The sequence below is a fragment of the Pinus tabuliformis genome, chromosome 2_2 (assembly GCF_031772625.1).
Source record: "Pinus tabuliformis cultivar Carrire ecotype Pingquan chromosome 2_2, CPIR1, whole genome shotgun sequence".
Lineage (NCBI taxonomy): Eukaryota > Viridiplantae > Streptophyta > Pinopsida > Pinales > Pinaceae > Pinus > Pinus tabuliformis.
The window spans coordinates 1144234308-1144255989 of NC_142300.1; the positions used below are offsets into that span (position 1 = coordinate 1144234308).

The 21682-nt window shown below is 40.5% G+C and overlaps 1 protein-coding gene across 4 annotated transcripts in view; it reads right to left on the reverse strand.

The window, feature by feature from the left end:
* The window catches only part of LOC149197446 (translesion synthesis protein REV1-like), a 336508-nt gene that overhangs the window by 15812 nt on the left and 299014 nt on the right, over positions 1 to 21682 (reverse strand). The gene's annotated exons all lie outside the window — the stretch shown is intronic.

Genomic DNA, 21682 nt, shown 5'->3' on the forward strand with positions numbered 1-21682 from the left:
AAATAAACAAAAATGAAACAATAATAAAACAAAATTGATCTTACCGAAACTCAAAACTCAGGCATATGATCGGGCTTCAGACACAGTCGACGGCGGCAGGGAAAGAAACCGAAATCGATTTGAGGCTTACCTGAAACAAATCTGTCTGCGGATACCCTGAAAACTGCGCAGAAAACGCTTTAACGCATAACCCACCTCAATTTACTCACGTGAAGCATCTGATCGTGCCTTCTAGAGATTTCAACGATTTTCTGCTTGTTTGTTTGAACGGATGCAGGGTAGCTGAGGATCCCGATTTGCAGATCACCTACGCACGAGTTCTGATCCGATGCTTTATTTGGTGCTCAGAAATCCATACTTCCCACAGTCGACGGTGGCAAAGAAACTCAACGTAGGCATGGAGGAATTGATGAAAACCCGCAGATTGCTAATCTGAAATTCGCTTGTGTGCAGGTGATGATCGAGAGGGGAAAGCAAGACTGCTTTACTGCTCAGTTGATATTAATAAAACGAAATTGCAGCAGCAGATTTTTTTTTTAAACCAAATGTCTACTGTCGTCATACAGAAATGCTGATCCAACTAATGGATTTGATGCTGCAGGTGTACGGCTTGGGGCACGAATTGGTTCACTTGGTAACGGCTTACTGGAAAATGCCTAGGTGACTGCGCAGTATCGAAAGGCATGCAGTCCAGAGGTTTCTTGGATTGCTGATCACAAGTTTATGTCATTGTTTCTGGCAACCTGAAAAAGACAAATTCACTGAAAACCTTAATTAAAAATCTGTATATAAACAAAATTTTGAAACCCTAAGACAGAAAATTTTGAAACCCTAAGACAACTGATAATTTACAGATTTTAGCTCTTTAATAGCCAGATCTGGCAATAAGCACCGAAAATATTTAAAGAACTGAAATTTCAGATTGTCACTGTGAAGAACTTCAGAAAATCTCCCATGCAAATTAGAAAAAATAAACCGAATGATAGACCCAGGATCAAATCCAACTGGGCTCAACACAAAATGCTTGCGGGAGTTGGCTGGTTCAGCCGAGAACTTCCCCGAACGCCCACAAAATTTCCTTCAATGATGTTTTCTGCACAGCTCAAAACAACTGTCAATAAAGAGGGCAAAATGCTGCTAGATCTCAGGAAGTAATGGAGATACCTGCCATTACTTCAGAAACCCTAACAGCACCCAAACCCCAGCAAGTGAACAAGATACCTGTGCTCACAATACTCTACGAAAAGCTATTATTAACGGCTGAAAATAACATATGCAGAAAATGAAACAATCTCACAGCATTTTAAGAGAGTAACACCAGCAAGATATGGACCCCAAAGTCTTCTTTTATTAACCAGAAATCAGATTACAAGAGAGCTTTTTCAGTCTTAGACTCACAGATCCAATGAATCTGAAATGACTCCTAGCACCCTATATAAAGGAAATGATCCCAACGGCTAGTTCGAATGATCCATGTAGAAATGATCTCGACCGTTGATGAAGATCAAGACATCTCTTGATCTCATCCGTCGATTTATTCAATTATTTTTTAAATTTTTAAAATTTCTTATTATTTATTATTTTATTATTATTTTTGAAATTTTTTAATTTTTTAAAAAAAATTAATTATTTTTTTATTTATTTCATTTTTTAAATTTTTAAATTTTTAAATTTTTTTATTATTTTTTATTAAATTTTTAAATTTTTTATTATTTATTTTATTTTTTAAATTTCTTAATTTTTATTTATTTTATTATTTTATTTTATTTTTTAATGGATCACCGAACTAAGCCTTTGGGAACATCACCTAGGACCTAGGACTTAGGACTCACGAGGGGATTTAAAACATTTTCAACCCTCAAGACACATTTCATGATGACTTTTTACAATTTACATCTCAAGGGGACAAACCCACTTAATACAGACCCTCATAAATCACCCAGTTCTGCGACACAACTATAATCCAGCAGATTAACACACTAGGATTCTCCTAAAGTTCTAATGACAAAATCCATCCCGGCTTTGGGGTCAGGTTTGAAGGAAAACTCTGCCGATCCATGGATCGGTGAGACAAAAAACCTTCCGGGACATAGATTATCATAGAAAATCAGGTCCACCTAGGCAATTTTACATACATGACTCTGATCTGCTTAGATTATTTACAATTCATACATGCAGACTGGGTTTCCAATTGAAATGATCAAGCTGCTGATGGTTGTAGGCTGGCACGAACACGTCGTTCAGGTGCTATCTCTTTCTGCCAAGAAAAGAGGGTGTACCGCATGGGAAGTTGACCAGTAGTGGTCAACACCCGGCAAGAAAAGCTTAATGTCCTAGGTTTTCGAGGTGCTTTGGGATGTATATCAACTACTCAATTCATCAAATGGTCCAACACTCTACCAAAAGTCGACAACATTACATTTATTAAGTTGTCATGCTCTCCGGAATATGATGTATGGCTTGGGCATTGTTACCCACTATTTTGTGGGTAATATCCCTAGGAGAAATTTTTTCTCCAAGATGGTCCTCAGTCAGTAGCCAACAGCCTCTTATAGCCACCAGCTAGCTCATTGTGCCATTTTCTCCGCCACTTGAGCCAGCCATGTGGTCCCTCCCATCTGTCATGATCGTATGTTTGAAGGTGAGCCTCCCGAATCTAAAGGTATGTCTTTTCATTTGGAAATTGAGGATTGTAGCTTGCTTATCATGCACACTTTTGGGCATGGATTAATGGGGGGGATTCGATAAAAAGAATGGGCTAGGTCTGTGCTTCTATCCCCTAGACCCCTTCTAGGAATTAACCTTGCATTCTAGTCTCGTGAGATCTCTTTTACTGACCACTTGGTTCCAAGGATGTTATTTCACAGGAAACCCCGATTTTGATTGCGTGCTCCCGCTCCCTTATCCACTTATATTACCTCCTTTACATTCTTTTTTTTTATTACAGTGGAATTGGCAACAGGGGCAGCCTCGCGACTCACGTTACAGGGGGTCGATTCTGACCACTACCTCTATAACCACTAGGAGCTGTGTCCGCCCCTCTATACAGCTCCAGGGTAAGTCCCGGGGATTTGAACTTGTGACCTTCAGTACAGAGCCCGCCTTTCTAACGAACTTCACCGCATTGTGATTACTAACTCACCTACCCCCATGGGGCTAAATTACCCCCTTTCCATTCATTATTAAGTTATTAACCCATCCATCATTTCTCCTACCTAGGTCAACATTCCTCCATTGGGTCCACATAGGGTTAGCTTGCCCCTTCCCCTTGCCCACACCTCGGGTCATGACCTGTAATGAAGCCCGAAGGTTGATGCAGCCGAAAAATAAGTTAAAAGCATATATGGCCATATTCAATAGGGAATGTACCACAAAATGCAAAAGATGGTTGGGACGAACACATTTAGCACATGGGAAAAAGCCAATACATGAGCTCTACCCCATCATCATGGCCATCACCCTAGTTCCTACAGGTTCTATGAGCCTTCTTCATCATATAGGAACACATGATTGTCCCAACCCCTAGTGGGCGATGCACCACCCCACCTTAAAGGGGGGAATTCACTGCTATATCTTATACATCATCCTCTAACCCCTTGAGCCTCGAGCAGTTAATCAAAGAAAATCATAAAAAAGGGCAAAAGGCGAAAAAGAAGGGTGGAAAAATCAAGGTCAAGGCACCTCATGTGCCACGATTGCTCCCTCCTACACATTATAAACCCAAGTGTGGGCTCCCCTCTTATAATTACCCTTATACCCCAGCATGTGACCCAGGACTGCCCCTTCTCATCCCCTACTTCATTCACCATATCTATCACATCCCACCACCTTTTGAAGGATGTACCTTAAATATTGTCTCCTTTAGCAATAGAAACTACCTAATAGGGTGCTTAGTTAACCCCATTTGGAGTTTAGGAGGCATTGGCACATCCTGAAGCCCATCATGGAAGGGCGGGCCATTATGAAGTCCCCACTTGTGGTCCATGAGAAGCTCATTTACTCTATTTCTATAATGACTTGTTGTACTGGAAGGCTAGGGGACACATTAGATCTTATGCAAGATTGAAGACGGTTTCCATTTGGGGTTTGGTCTCCCTATACAGGGTCCTCATCCTCCAGAGGGCTACATTGGCACATATAGGGTGAGCATTGAGAGCCATGGGCTTCCATAGCAGCAAATTGCACTCCATGGATCCCCACAGCCATTCAGAGATTGCTCGTGGTTCACTTATCGGACGAGGAGGATGCACTTGATCCATCATGCCCAGCTGGCACCAGATCTACACCATAGACTTGGCAAATGATCCAAGACTTGCACGATGATGTGGCATCACCTACACCATCATCCTAGCCCTTGCAGGTGATCTACAAGCATCTTCGATTTGTTTAGAGACCCATGAGTACACTTGTGTAACCCCACATGGCATTTGGAGCACCACAGGTTATTACAAGGGGCCAACCCCTTGTCCACTGCTTTTGAGGGTCCTATTCTTCATTGTGGCACCCACGGACCTCATTAGGCCTTTCAGAGAGCCCTACAACATACATAGATTATTATTTGACCTCTTAGAAGGCTTACTTTGTCATTTATGAGCTAGTTTGGTGGGTTTGTCACCAAAAGTTGTATTATTAGAACATTATTTTATTTTTGGGGCTTATGTAGGCCAAGGAGGCTAATTTGATCTCCTAATTTGTGTATAAATAGAAGTGAGATGAGTTCATTTCTCATGATCACTTTGGTTTGGATCTCTTATCTCTCTTGAGATTTTCACACTTTTTCTAAGGATGAATTGGAGATTTATGGATGAGTTTTGATGTATGGATATTGGTCTATCTTCTCTTGGAGCTTCTTTATTGTTAATTGTGAATGGCTGGCTATATTCTATTTCATGTAAGTACGTGTTTTTGATGTTATTCTTGTTTTCTTTTGTCATATATGTTGGGCTAGGATTTTCCTTGTTCTAGGGCATAATTGTTGCACGCATTTACTACTTAATATTGTAGAATTTGTCTCTATTATAGAATTTCCTTCAATGTAATAGGAGCGAAATCTCCTAGGGGTGAAATTTGACCTCGACAAGCCATTTCTCTTGCACATCGAAGTATAAAAGTTACAGGGTTGCTTCTTCTTAACCTAGAAGGCAAATGAAGAGTCATCTTCAGGCCTCCTTGACTAGAAGCCATGAAATCCTACTCTTACTCAACATAGACTCGATTCTCCCAAACATTAAGGCACTAATCTACCAAGGGTGGTCACTAAAATCTACATTTTCTCACATTTTGTCGAGACTAGCCACATTGGGGTGACTAGGGCATCAATTTCCCGGCAAGCTAGCCATAAAAAAAAAAAAAATCGATCTCTGAGGGTCTCCTGCTTTGGCCTTTCCTCTTGCCCTCCTCCAATTTTGAAGTCATTCTAAAGGTGGAGTTGGAAGAAAAGTCAAGCCTTAGCTTCAAGATCAAAACTTGCCTTGCCATCCCCAAGGCTAGTACCTCATAGGGTCAAGACAACATCTTCAAGTGAAATTCTTCTCTTGATCCTTTCCCCACCTTGTCTAGGGTAAGAATATCATTGGTTGCTTCATACCTTCCTCATATCCTAGACAGGGTCCACTTGGCCCCGTGTGGTCACATTCCTTCAAAAGACTATTCTTTAAGAACCATCCGAGATACCAATTCTAACAAGGATTTTAGGGATTGGGGAACTCCTTCACAAGCCTATTCCCATAAACTTAGCCCTCAAAATCCTCTCTTCCTTTCCCTAGAAACACATAGTACCTTGCTTAGAAAGCAAGCAAGCTTTATCCTTCAAACTTTCTAGAAAAGAGTTTGGGTCACTTATATCCATTGACTTATCATTCATTAGAGACTACATACATATAAGATCTCCTCCCATCAGTGAAAGTTTGTAAATAGAAGGGTGCCTTAGCTAAGGTGACAATGGGTTAAGTCTCCATTTGTTGCCCTTGGCCTAGCATTTTCCCTTTAAGGATCCCCCTCAAGTCCCCTGCTAGTTTGAGCGGTAACAGGCATCATCTGCAATTGGGCATCCTCAAAGCCTCTATTGTTCTGGACCATCTACAAAAATCAACTCAAACTCAAGTGAAAGAAACCATTCATTGGAGACTGAGATCATAAACGCATCTGTGGACCATATTTAAGTGTTAAGGGCATATTAGTACCTTCAAAATGAGATCACCTTAAAATATATAACTATACCAAATCCCATAAAGGTGTTCCCTACCTTTGTAGGGCTGGCTAAGTAGTCAACCCTATTAGGTGCTTCCACCACCCAAGGGAAAGTAGAACTTCTAAGGTTGACTCTTTAGTCAATGTTGATTTATGTAGCAACAGATGTGCTCTAGCCTCAAGATTTTGCAAAGAGGCTAAGACACATGCATTCTCCAATACCCAGAAATCGTTTGGGAAAATTCCACCTAGATATGGTCTAATTAAAATAATTAATCATTTTTTAATGCATTCCTAAGTCTAAACTTAGGAAATGTGATTAATTAAAGGATATTAATTAAATCTGGTGTGAATCTTCTAGAAGAAGACGAGGATCAACTCCCAATTAATCTTAGCCTTTGATTATGTTTTAATCTTGGTCATTGGTGCTCCAACGAGAGATTATAAGAAAAACAAATTGAAATAGTGAGATCAAGAAATCGAATTTCTCAAGGGTAGCAGTGTTGAGTTGCCAAAGAGAGATCGAGTGATCTTCTTGCATTAGGGGGTAGGGATAGTAGACCGGTGGAGAGTTTTCCAAATCCAGAGAGTGCAAGGCAAAGAAGGCATACAGAGGTTCAAAGAGGTAGAGCAAAGCTTTAGAGGGAGTCTAAAATTTTGTTGGGGAGTCGAGATCTAGTGCCAGAAGTTGGGGTGTGAGACCACAGGGCCAGAGAATCCAAGTTCCAGAGGCAAAATGACCAGCACGAAGGGTGGTTCAGAGCCTAAAGGCTGTGATGCAGATCTGCGTAGGATGACGCAGAGGCAGTGTAGGGCTAGCCATCCAGAGCCTAGATCAGATTCAGATTGCCAATGACAGTGTGAAATTTTTCACACTACCTCTCTGCCAGTTTATTCTCTGTATCAGATTGTCAGTTTGGGCATCTAGAGATTTGTGCTCAGAAACTATTGCATAATAATAAAAACCCTTAATCGTTGCACCGGTTTTCACAAGTTTGGCTTTTCCGGGGACGTTTGTCCAAAACAAACGATGTATATGTGTGTTTGTGTTTATTTCTCTCCTGTGCAATATTTAATTTCCGCAGTATTTTGTTTTGTGTAGGCTGCAGTGTATATATTTTGATATTCGTTGTAGAAACTGCAAGTAATTTGTTTAAAGTAATTTGACAAATAGGAGAAATATCATCAGTTTGTTGCAGTAGGAATCGGGTCACCAATTTTTCACATGGTATCAGAGCACCGATCGTAAGCAGAAGAGCTCAGTTGCAGGCAGAAGAGGGAGTTTGAAAACATTGTGCAGGTAGCATTTCAAAACCCCAGAGTGGTAGCACAGTAAATTGGCCAGGAGGGCTAATTTTCGTGGAAAATTACTTCTCTGAGTGAGTTTACGGAGTAAATTTTCCGGATCAAAGATTCGGAGAGGCAGAAGGAGCAACGTGTGAAAATTCGAGAATCCTCAAATCACTACTGCAACAAACTGATATTACTTCTCCTACTTGTTAATCCATGCAAGTTATTCATTGTGTTCTACTGTAAATATCAAAGAAAATACAACTGCAGCCTTCACAACTTTAAATAAAATGCAGAAACAAGAATCTAAGCAAAAAGGAAATAACACACACAAGTGACACCGTTGTTTTTGGCCTAATGTCCCCAGAAAAACCCAATGTGGGAAAATCGGTACAGCAGTTGAAGGTTTGTATTATTAAGCAGTAATTTATGAATACAATCATTGGATGCCTTACTGGGTATCCAATGCAGAGAATCTGACTAACAGAGAGATGAGTGAGATATACCTCACACTATCACTGGCGATCCAATACTGATCCAACCACTGAATGGCTAGCCCTTAGATGCCTCTGCACAGTTTCTACGCAATCACTACTGCTCTGTGGCACTACCTTGGCTGATTGATTTGCCTCTGGAACTTCGACTTTCTGCCTTCCCGGTCTCGCAACCCAGATCCTGGCTCTAGAACTCGACCCTCAAGCAAATTTTGAATCTCCTCTCAGCCTCTACGCTGCCTCAGCATCGCTCTACGTCGCACTACCTCTTCTGGATATCTCTCTGCCTCCTCTGCGCTATATCCCCAGATCAGGAAACTCTCCAACCGAAAACTATCTCCGCCCCTCACTGCAAGAAATGACCTCGATCACTTCTCTGACAACTGTTGCGCTGCTCTCTTTAGAAATCGATCTCTTGATCTCTTAATGTGTCTTCTAAATGCCCATCAAGCCTCTTCTTATAATCTTCTCGTTGAGAACAAACAGCCCAGATTAGATTCTAATCAATGGCTCAGATCATTTTGGATTGATCCTTGTCTTCTTCTAGAAGTTTCACCGATAGTTTAATTAATACCCTTTAGTTATTTTAATTTCCTAAATTTAGACTTGGGCATACATTAAAAATAATTAATTATTTTAATAAAACCTTCTCTGGGTGGAATTTCCCACAACGACTTTTGGGTATTCTGGAAAACATGTGTCCAAGCCTCCCCGCAAATTTTGAGGCTTAGAACACATCCAATGCTACTAGAAATCAACACTCCCTCTTAGCGAGGAATGTGCTCTAGTAATGCAACCTGCAACCTGCTGAAGCATCACCCTTTTTTGTAACATCTCCCTTTGCGTTGTCGATGTCTGACATCACAGCCCACCAACTACAACACAAATGTTGCATCTGTGCCGCTGCTGACCCTCCCACTGCCAATACTGCATCTGCATTGCAACCCTCTCTTACTATTGTTGTTGCCGCAACAACAATGGAAAAGCATCCAAAATACTAAACCAAAGGTGTTCAGCATGATGCATCTTCCACTGCAGTTTTGATTGTTGCTAGTCTTTGCACTGTCACTGAAGACACTGAGTTGTTGTTGACTATGCTCTGTGCCAACTACACTACTACCAACACTAGCTTTGTGTTGCTCAGATTTTGGCGCTCCTAGCCACTACAACTCTCACTCTGACACTCCTCTGCACCAACTGATCCTGGTCCATCCTGCTACTTCTGATATGGGCTCCCGTAGCAAGGTATTGATCCAAGAGGTGGAATCCTCAAGGATCTTGCCCATCTACAGTTCTTTCGAACTACAATACTAGATCACCTCACCTCTCCCTTGGAGGTATCTAGGCAATCATAGCGAATTCCTCTTCCTCGATCTTTGCGGTAGCAGCCTACGGATCATGTTTCTCGTCATTGTCCTTCTTCTAGAGAGGACATTGCGCAGTGTAGTGATCAAATTCACCACACCGGAAACATTTGATCTTTGAACATCTTTCTTCTTCTTTCGTTGCTCCTACTACCCCTTCGACGCAAGGGATGCATTCTCTTCCTCAGGCTTCATCGCACTATTGCCGCTGCCATCAAGTTTGCACTTGAGTAAGTCTCACTTCATCTCTTCCCGCTGAAGATCGGCCCACATTCCTTCCCAATCCGGTAATTTCTCTCTACTTAGGACACTCTAGACAAACACTTGCCATTCTTCTAAAACTGAATTCAACACCAACCTCACCATCTCTGTAGGCTGAGTTGTTGATCCTACAACTGCCAACTTATCTCGGACTTCCTGAAGCTTTGACAGGAACGGATCAATGCATTCGCCTTTCTCCATCCTTGTTGATCTTAACTTCTCCTACAAGTACATCTTCCGCTGCTCGGAAGATCCTTGATATAATGTAGCCAAGGCATCCCACATTTCTTTGGTTGTCCCTTTACCAGCAATATGACATACAACGTGATTCCTCACTCCATCGAGGATCAACCGCTTGGCCTTCGCCATCTCGGCCTTGTACTTTTTGAGCGGATCTGTATCACCGAATACAACTACCACACTATCGACGTACATCTTGAGATCACGCTCATCCATAAGGCATGAGAACCTAGCCTTCCAGATCACATAGTTGGATGCTCCATCCAACTGATCTTGATCTCTCATCCTGTTAGCTTCCATCTCTGCCAACAAAATGTCGAATTGCCTCCTCTCTCCTTTGCGCTGCTATTGGGCTGCCTATGCACTCACTACTGGAGTTAGTAAATCTACTCCTCTCTACTGTTGCTCAGCAAATGAGAAATCGAATTCTCTGGCTAGGAAGTCTCCGAGGAGAAAATTCCCTCAATAGTGTCTCGTTCCCTCTTCTGACGTTTTTCTACCCCAGCAACTACTGCAGAAAATTGCGTCTCACTAGAAACTGCTCTGCGTTGAGGCTTCTACTACGCTGCTCCCTCTGTCACTGACAAATCTCAATCTAGAAATCTCACCTCTCTGTCGACTCACTAAAAGAGAGATCTTCATTGAGAATCTTTCCCTCCTGGATTGGACTACGCAATCCCTCTAGGGATTCGATCTGCTGCCTACGCAGCACATTGATCTCCTCCTCTTCAGCACTCGGCTCTTCTAATCTGCTATCCTACTTCACCTGTGCTCTAATACCATGTGAAAAATCGAGAATCCCTGAATCACTACTGCAGCAAACTTATCTTGCATCTCCTACTTGTTAATCCATGCAAGTTGTTTACTGTGTTCTACTATAAATATCGAAGTAAATACAACTGTAGCCTTGAAAACTTTAAATAGAATGTGGAAACAAGAATCTGAGCAAGAAGGAAATAACACAAACAAGAAACACTGTTGTTTTTGGACCAATGTCCTCGAAAAAACCCAATGTGGGAATATCGGTGTAGTAGCTGAGCGTTTGCATTATTAAGCAGTAATTTCTAAATACAATTGTTGGATGCCTTATTGGCTATCCAATGCAGAGAATCTGACTGACAGAGACATGAGTGAGATATACCTCACACTATCACTGGCGATCCAACTCTTATCCAACCAAAGAATGGCTAGACCCTAGCTGACTCTATGCAGTTTATGCGCAATCACTACATTGCTCTGCATCACAGCTTCTGGGATCTACGCCACTCCTTTGGTTGATCGACTTGCCTTTGGAACTTTGACTTTCTGCCTTCCCGGTCTCACACCCATGATCCTGGCTCCAGAACTCGACCCTCCAACAAATTTTGAATATCCTCTCAGCCTCTGTGCTGCCTCAACGTGGCTCTATGTTGCGTTGCCTCTTCTGGATCTCTCTTTGCCTCCTCTGTGATGTATCTCCAGATCAGGAAACTCTCCAATCGGAAACTATCTCGGCCCCTCATTTAAAGAAATCACCTCGATCACTTCTCTGGCAACTGCTACGCTACTATCTTCAGAAATCGATCTCTTGATCTCTTACTCAGTGTGTCTTCCAAATGCCCATCAAGCCTCTTCTTATAATCTTCTCGTTGAGAACCAACGGCCCAAATAAGATTCTAATCAATGGATCAAATCATTTTGGCTTGATCCTTGTCTTCTTCTAGAAGCTTCACCCCAGTTTAATTAATACCCTTTAATTATTTTAATTTCCTGAGTTTAGACTTAGGCATCCATTAAAAATAATTAATTATTTTAATAAAACCATCTCTGAGTGGAATTTCTCAAAACGGTTTCTGGGTATTCTGGAATACATGTGTACAAACCTCCCTGTAAATTTTGAGGCTTAGAACACATCTGATGCTACCAGAAATCAACACAGCGCAGCAATTTTCATGCAGAGCAGATCTTCAGTTGAGACACAGTCATTTTGCAGCAATTGCTGGCAGAATAGCATCAGAAGGAGAGGAGAGCACACACTGAGGGAATTCTTTCCTCAGGGGACTTCTAGCCAAGAAGTTCAAATTTTCCCAGCAGAGCAATAGTAGTTGTGTGCAAGATTTCTCACTCCAGAAGGGAGTGTGAATAGATGGGTAGCAGCTGCATAGAGGAGAAGAGGAGTTCGACATATTTTTTAGAGAAATGTCATTAACTGGATTGAGAGATCAAGATCGGTTGGACGGAGCCTCCAACTATGTGATCTAGAAGGCTAGAATTTCCTGCCTTCTAAATGAGCATGATCTCAAAACTTATGTCGATAGTGTGGTAGTTGTACCCGTCAATGCAGATCCGCTCAAGAAGTACAAGAAGGAGATGGCGAGAGCTAAGAGGTTTACTCTTGATGGGGTTCGAGATCATGTGGTATCTCACATAGCTAGTTGAAACACTGCCCAGCAGATGTGGGAGGCACTAGCTACGCTATACGAAGGATCTTCCAAGCAGCGGAAGATGTATCCTGAGAAGCTGAGATGCACGATGACGTAGAATGGGGAGCATGTAGACCCCTTCCTTACTAGGCTTCAGGATGTCCTGGATCAGCCGGCTTCAGTAGGATCAACGCCCCAACCTACAGAGTTTGTATGATTAGCGTTGAACAACGTTTTTGAAGATTGGCAAGTTTTTGTCCAGAGTATCCTGGGCAGAGAAAAACTGCCAAATTAGGAACGTGTGTGGGTTGATCTGTAGCAAGAGGAGATGAGGCTCCCTACTTCATGAAAATCTCTTAAATGAGTGATCAACTTCAAGAGCTTGGGGAAGTCATGTTTGACAAAGAGATGACAATTGTAGTACTCAATGCTCTACCTGAAGATTGGGGCAACTTCACGTCAAGCATATATGCCAAGAAGGAAGCAACCACACTCAGTGAAATGTGGTCTCTATGCAAGACAAAGGAAACCAGACTTAAAGCAAAGGAAGAGGTGGGATCAAAGGAGCAAGCATTTGCTACCATGGCCAAGAGAGGGAAAATTTGGCAAATTTGGTCCACGAAGAACAAACAACAAAGACATGTCCAAAATCCAATGTTTTGGATGCCAAGAACATGGACACTACAAAAGGAATTGTCCTACGCTTAAAAAAGACAACAATAACAAAAGAAAGACGGAAGAAGCTCACATTACTCAAGAGATGAAAGAAGAAGAAAAGAAGCAAAAGAAGGAAGATCCTCAAGATCTCTACTATGACTAGGTCAAACTCTTTACTTCAAGTCTTCTTTCAAGTTTTGAGTAGGATAGGAGCATGTACGAATAAAATAAATTGCATGGCTAGAAACATCTTCTAGAATCTAGAATCATGAAGTACAAAGAGTTCTAGATACTCATGAAGATGTAGCATTTATAATGAGAATAAAAATGCATGGGTAGAAATATCTTCTAGAATATAAGAGCATCATGAACATAGCTCAAGATATTCATGAATTAGAAGCATACCTAGAATAGGACCTCATCCACTATGAAAGAAAATTGATCATGAAAAAGAATCTTAGAAGACCTCCATCATCAAAATAAAAGAAACATTTGCATGGTAAGGGTCTTTAAGACCCTATGATGGAATCTTCAAAAGAAGGTTCATAAACCAAAGCAGATGTCTCATTGGGAATCCCATTCATGGGATTCAAGAAAAGGATGATATGCAAGCACGCTAAGATGAAGCAAGAAGGGCCACACCAAGGACAACCAAATGAAGCTAAGATGATCAAAGGAGAACCAAGATGATGTATGTATGCATCAAAGTTTAGTCATGTTATCATTTGTATATTATTGAGTCATGGGAATAGTTCTATAACATGATCAAGTATGAAAGAATCTCTTTCAACAAGGAGATGCTCGAAGGCATGCACTACAATGCAATGAAGGTCAACAAAAGGATATGCTCACATAAGGAGTATAAGATTGATGACTAAGAAGCATGAAGAAATGTTGACTAGTTTAGGAAGAAAGAAATGAAGAAGTGCTCTCACAAGGAGCATAAGGTGGTTGACCAATCTATCCAAGAAGAAGCAAATGAAGAAAGAGATCAAGCATGTGAAGAACACCATGATCACTGAGAATAACTATCTGACAATATACTCTGAAGATATCTCCCGAAAGAAGGAAGGACAACTCTGAAAAAGGAAGGAAGGACCCTTGACACCTATGAAGGCCTTGGAGATATGAAAGATGCAGATAATTGATTCTACTCTACAAAGATGTTGTGATGAAGAAGCCATCCAACAAAAGAAAAAGCAAGGTTGAAGCAATATCTGGATGAAGTCATGATGGCTACTAGGTTGAAGCATGTAAACAAGCAAGTACAATGAAGCATCCATGAGAAGAGTATACCGAAGCATGGACAATGACAAAGGACTAACCAGATGACAAGAAAACCTGATGTATGGCAAGAAAGACAGTTTCCACGAAGGAAGCAAGGACATGACAAACAAGGGAAGTGATCAATAGATGGTGCCCTACCAAGAAGAAGTTCGAACAAAGACTTCATGACATCAAGCAAGAAAGGAGATCAAGCAGCTGAAGGACCCACGAAGAAGAAGTTGTTGATGAATGAAAGAGTCCCTAGTTAAGAGGGAGCTCTAACAAGTCCCTGATCAAGAGGGAGTTTTGGATCACCCCTTATTACAAAGGAGTGACATTTGTGTTTTCCATCTCATCGGTCATGCACTAGACCAGGACTAACAGTCATAAGTCTAGATGAAGGCCATGAATGGAAATGTAGACACGTGAGAGACATAACATTCTTTTCTTCACTCGGAAGAAATAATGGCAGGATTAGGTAATCATCTGGCATCTGATACTTTGAGAATTTGTAGGGCATCCAAGACAAGAGTAGGCAAGATGACCAATATTCTTTGAGGGCTGGGAACCCAAGATAAGAATAGCCCTAAAAGGTCAAACTTAGAGAACACCTAGGTGGGTATGTACCTTGAGAGACAATGATGAAGTTGTCTATAAATCATTGGTCTCGCTAGCATTGTAGCTCATGATCTTATGGAGATGGAGTTGTTAATCAAGGCCTTCCACTGTGACAATGTTGATGGATATGATGATATAACAGATGGATTGCAAATTTGGTTTCTCTTATGTGAATTCTTCAAAGATTGAAGCATAGCCAAACAACTTATAATGTTGTATGAATACCTCCCTAGTTAAGAGGGAGCGTTGAAGAAAGTGTAACTAGGTTCAGTCTTCAAAAATATAAGTTTGACTTTTGTATTTATTCAAGAAAAGAGAAATTATTTTATGATATTTGTCAATGAGTTTCTTGCTCATTGAATTAGGTCAAGCACATGTTTAAGTGCTTCTAGGAAGTCAAGAGTCAATGTATTTATGTAAGACCCTTTGAGGGCATGTTACAATATGTATAAAATAATATAGATGTCAAAGGAATACCTCCAAGATAAGTACAAGTCCTCTCCATGCAACAACATCCTCCTCAAGAAGAAAAACAAAGAAAATAACACAGAAATAGTCAAGTCGGCCTAAGGACAGCTAGTCGGCCTCAAGTCATCCTAAAGGAGGGACAATCCTCTATATATGGAGGTTGACCACTCCCTCTCAACAACATCCATCTCTCTGAAATCAGTAAAGGTAGCTGAGAAAAAGGGTCAAGAAGGACGAAGAAAGGGTCTACAAGACAAGTGAAGGGAGGAAGAATGCCGAAGTGAAGAGGATTGTTTCTAGGCCAGAAATAGTCACACGTGCGAAGAAGAGGTGGGTAAGTCTACGGGTATAACAGCAGGATCAAACAATTCATGAATTAGTGTTGGTTGGGTTTGAAATTAGGCCTACAAGGCCTCCCAAGTCAAGCAAAGAAGCCTATCTCTCTAGCAAAGGAAAAAGGACCCTAATTCTCTAGGGTACCTCCCACATGTGCGAGAATTAGGGTTGCAGTGTTGTCACATTAAGCCTTCCACCATACACCAAGAAGGAACTCGGATGATCAAGAGAAGGAATGAGTATCCTTAGGTGAAGGATATCACTAAGGAAAAGTATCTCTTCTAGAAGATCTACTTACAGTGAAGAAAGAAGTGTCGGAAGAAGGATGAAGTGTCGGGGAACGAAGTGCCGGAAGGATGTAGACAAAGTGTCGTGGAAACATAGTGTAGAGAAAAGGAAGGACTTGACTTGTACTTGGAGGTTCTTCTAGTCAAGGTCTAGGGTTTGGCATTGATCAAGACAGAAGCTTCAATAAGAGAAAACTTACTGAAGGGTATTCCTCTCAAGAGAAGAGAGGTTTTGGCCCTGACAGAGATCCAACATCTTGTGTTCTTGTTCTTACGTTTTGGTAGTAGTTTGATGAAGTACACACACATGCATTAATAATAAGAAGAAGAAGATTAAGATAACAAGAAAAAGTAAAAAGACTCCACAAATTCTTATCAAGTAATGAAGAATCCTACTATACCTGATTGCCCTAGATTCTTCAACAAAAGTCAAGATCTACAAAGGAAGCATCATAACCCTACATCTACTCAAGTTGAAGAGATCTACAAATCAAGGTAAGCTTGAAGTTTATTCATCCAAGAAAAGAACTTCAAGATCAAGATCACATTATCATCAATCAAAGAAGCATTCTTGGGATCCACTCTCAATCACCTTAAAGTTGAAGTGTTTTGAAGATTATTCATCCAAAGGAAGCTAGATCAAAAGGCGTTGTCATCAAGACTCTAAGGCGATCTCTCTCTCGTTGAAACAATAATCCTACCATTGAAGTCATCATTGATCTTCATCAACAAGACTTCACCATCAAAGTATCCTAAGAGATCTCTCACTCTGTGAGATCAACATCAAGGAAGCAGCAAGGAGAAGGAGCATCCTATCAAGTCAGTATATTTATGACCACATGAATCTGTCAAAATGTCTTTTTGCAAGGAAAGTAACAAATTGGTTGGGGCTTCAAACTATCTTGCATGGAAGAAAAGGACAAATCTGAATCTCATTGAAAATGAGGTTATGGAACATATCAAAGTATCTATCACTAAACCAAGAAAGGAAGATGCTCAAGCTCTTGCAAAGTATATGAAAGGGGAAGTAAGCGTTAAACGATTCTCAAAAAAACCATCAAGGATCCCCTTATCCCATATGTATCCAAACTCAAAACTTCAAAAGAAATCTAAGACAAACTAGTAGAGTTGTATTCTGTAAGCACCGTTGGAGAAGTCATCTCATTAAGGCAAGAACTCTACAAGCTGAAGATGTCAAGGAAAGATGGAATAGCTTCATACTTTATGAGGATATCTAAAATCCGGGATCAACTACAAGATCTGGGAGAAGTCATGTCTGATAGAGAAATGACTACAGTTGTATTAAATGCACTACCGGAGGAGTGGCGTAACTTTACTTCAAGTATTTATGGAATGAAAGAAGCTACCCCATTCCAAGATCTATTGTCACTATGCAAGATTGAAGAATCTAGACTAAAGACCAAATCTAATGTGGGAACGGGTGAGCAAAATCAAGCTTATGCTACAATGACAAGAAGAAAGGGAAAATTTGGAAAGTCTGGTTCTCGGAAAAAGAAGAGGGACATGACTAAGATTCAATGCTATGGGTATCAAGAATATGGGCACTACAAAAGAGATTATCCTAAGATCAAAAAGGACAACAGAAAAAGAGGAAGAGAAGAAGCCCATATCACTGAAGAAGTAGAGGAAGTTGAAAAGAAGTCCAAGAAAGAGGAAGTAAGAGATCTCTATTATCATTGAGATAGTCTTCCGCATATAAGTTCTTTTCAAGTTCCTAAATCTTCTGTTAAAAGATATGGCTATTATGATTTACTAAGAAAATGATGATATGCACCATGGCATCATAGAAGCATTGAAAGAAAGATCTCGTGACTTCATCATAGAGAAGCATGAAAGATGGTTGAAGCATGGCAGTCAACTATGGAAAGATATAGCTCTTGTAAACCTCATTTGTAACATAAGTGGCACTTATGGAAAAGAAACAAAAAGGTCATCTAGCACACGGCTCATCATACATCTATCAAAAGGAAACATCTGTTAGATGGGGATAATCTAGATCGTCAAGATTCTCTAGATGGAATCTTCATTGAAAGGTTCACCGATCGTGAAAGGAAGCAAGTGTTTCATCAAGAATTCCAAACTTGTGGAATTCATGGGATGATGGTATGTTGACTCAAAAGGTGAAGCAAATCAAGGGATTGAAGTTCTTTCAATCAAAGGAAGTTGTTGCGGGAAGTCTGGATGACCCAAAGAAAAATGAGGTATGTATGCTTATATTCAATATTGAAAAGGCATGTCATATGGCTGCAAGTAACATGGATCAATACTCTATCTTGAGAGCATGATCAAAAGAAAAAGGATCTCCTCCCCTGAAAGGATGCAAGAAGGCATGAGTCACACATTGTCTAGATGAAATCAACATAATATGTCCTCATATGTAATATGAGGTGGTTAACAACAATTGGAGTAATTCTGATTGGAAATTCCTAGGAATGAAATATGTGAAGAAAGGAAGGATTCATGGAAGAGACTGTGGGATATGCAACCATGGAAAAGGGCAATCAACATCCAAAGACCAAGAAGATTTGACTAGGATATCTCCATGAAAGATATGAAGACTCTAATGGAGTCTGAAAAAGAAAGAGACCCTTCAATATATATCTTTGGGAGGTGTCTCGATATGTATGCATGATGCTGATACAAATTAGATGATGTCATGAGAAAAGACCATCACAAAGGTAACTTTCTTTTTAATGTTCATTCCTTTATTCTTGAACAAATATCTGGATGGGCTTATGCAGGGTTTCCAAGGGAAGATCTATGAGTGTCTTCCACCACCCATGTCCATGTAGTAGGATAAAATATCCTTAAGGAAACATGGCATGAAGAAGGCAATGTGGCATGAACAAAGGCTTGATATGAACTGATGGATCACTTTCCGATGATGACATGATTGACTCATGGATGAAAGTGATGGATGGTTTGTGCCCAATGAAGAAGTCCCAAACATGAAGACTCCTAAATGACAAAAAGAAGTTCATGACATCATGAGGAGGATTTCTTCAAGCAGTTGGTTGTCCCATCATCTCCTCCTGAGGAACTGTTGTAGGTCCCTAATTAAGAGGGAGCCTGGAAACAAGTTTCTTACTTGGTAGAAACTTGGAAGCAAAATTCCTAAGCCAAGAAGGAGCTTAGGTACATTCCTTCTATAGGAATGAGTACATTCCTTTATTAGAATAGATATGTCCTCCCTAATCAAGAGGGAGAGATAGACACCTCATTCTTGTCTTCACTTGGGAAGACAGAATGGAGGATTGCGTAAACATCTAGCATCCAATACTCTGAGGATGAGTTAGGGCATCCACGATAAGAGTAGTTGTAGAGGATCGATATTCTTTGAGGACTGGGAATCCAAGATAAGAAAAGCCCTGTTGGAACGCACCCTGAGAACCCAGGTGGGGTGTGTTCCGAGAGAGACAATGATGAGGGTGTCTATACATCATTAGCCTTGCCAGCATTGTGCTCAGATCTCGTGGAGAGATAGAGTTGTTAGTCAAGGCCTTGCTATGTGGCAATGTTGGTTGATACGATGCTATACAGATGGGTTACCAATCTGACTCTTCATATGAGAAATTCTTCAAATTGAGAATGACCGAGTACCATTATGAATACCCTCCTCGCTAAGAGGGAGTGTTGAAAAGTGTAACTAGGTTCGGTCTTCATAATGACAAGTATAATTGTGATTTTATGTAATTGATGTAAAGAAGAAAAATATAATTATTATTGTAATGCTTGTCTCATGGGTTTCATGAGCAAAAAATTTTATTTTTAGTAATGGCTCCCATTGTGAGCCCTTACGATTGGTCATAAAGTCAAAGAGAGTCAATGTCATGTATGAAGGACCCTTCTTGGGCATGTTACATTTGTATATAAGTCAATGAAAGTGTCAAATAGCCCTCCAAGACCAATGAAAGTCACCTCCTTCAAAGTCGACTTCAAAAGAATAATAAAATCTTTCAAAAGGATACCTCTTCTCACCCTCATTTCATGTCATCTCATTATGGAGGCTCCAATGACTATAAGTAGGTAGCTTGGCCTCATTTCAGTAGAAACAATTTTGGTGAAGCAAGTCTGAAATCAAGAAGTGCAGAGGTCATCAAATAGAAGCCCTATAACCAGTGAGGAGAAGTGAAGAAGCAGCGAGGTCTTTAGCTTTGTTTCAGGACTATTTTCCAGTCAGATTACCTCCACACGTGCGAGATTGCAGACCGTGCGAGATTGCAGACCTGTAGATTGCAAGAAGAAGGCCGAAATATTATAGTCATAGTGAGAGAAGATTTTGGGTGAAGATCAAGAAAGATCTCAAGCCGAAGTGTCAAGAAGAAGTCTCCTTCTAGAGCGAGGAAGACAAAGGGTCAAAGTTGGTCAAACTCATGTGCTAGGGTTTCTGAATAGAGACAAGAAGTACAGTATTGAACCAAGGGACCAAAATTCTGAAGGGTAGCCAAGAAGAAGGAAGAAGCAAGAGGGTTGACTATCGTTGACTCAAGGAAGAAGGACCTCATCAAGGAACCTTTGTGTCTTGGTCTTGGAGTGGCAAATAGGTCAAGGGTCTTGGTCTTTGTATTTATCAATTGAAGTCTCTATAACAAGAAGAGTTCGTTCGGGTTTTCCTCTCAAGTGGGAGAGGTTTTGGCCCTGGTTGATAGCCTATATTCTGTGTCTCTTGTCTCTTTATGGTTTATGCATTGGTCATTGTTTGATGAAGAATAACACTATAATAATATAAGTAAAAGAAGATCCTAATCTAAGTAAAAAGCACTCACAAGCAGTTATAAATAGAAGAGAAATCACTTAATTGCTATGCCCTAGATTTCTCAACACCTAAGACCTTACCATCAAGCCCCACCCTAGCTTTGGGGCATGCATGGGAGAAAAACTCTACCACTAATAAATGTTTTAAAACACAAATAACTAGCGGAGGAAAAAAAGTCCCTAGAGTGAAACTCTTGGTAAAAATCATAGGCTTGCCTAGATGTTTTACATGGCTTTATAAACATACTAGAATCATTTTTTACATCAAGGCACATAGGGAAGCAGAATTTGGATTACCTTATGATAACCAAAAGTTGTATGATGATGATGAAATCTGAAAAAAAAAACATTGTACTCTGCTCAAGGGATAGTTGACACATGAGTGGTCAACAAGGCTCATTGTTATTTTGTAATAGACAAAACTCCTACCCGAGTGGAGTTGTCACATGGAAAACGGGTGAGGCCCTAAAGGTTTTAGCTCCACTCACTAAGATGTGTGGAGAATGGAAAAAAGTAAGATCTTGTGTTGGAGGGAGGTGAGCCACCTTTTTTATCCATAAGCTCTTGCACCAAAAAAAAGTCTTAAGTTAGCACCAACACCACAACCTTAACAATCCTAACATGTTCAAGGATAGTGTCCCTCATATCAAGGATATCATAGAGGAAGCATTGACCCATGACCACGGGAACCGAAAGGGTTGAACATGAAGCCAACCCTTCTACCATGAGCTTGAACTCCATGCTCCATCTAAGACCCTCCTCACTGATTATCACCTGCATTTTTTCTTCACATTTGACAAGTAGGAGAACCATCTCTTTTCTTCACACCACCTAAACATAGGACTCCACTTTCTTTTTTATCAATGGATGGTGATATATCATTTCCTCATGCATGCCTTTTTAGGATGGAATTTTCGCTTTGTATTATGGAGGTTCCTTCATGTGCTTTTTAGATGTCATTATTTCCGAAATTATTCATTTTTATAACTAGCTGCTTGAGATTGGGGTTTTCAAGACATCCAGAAAATAAATAA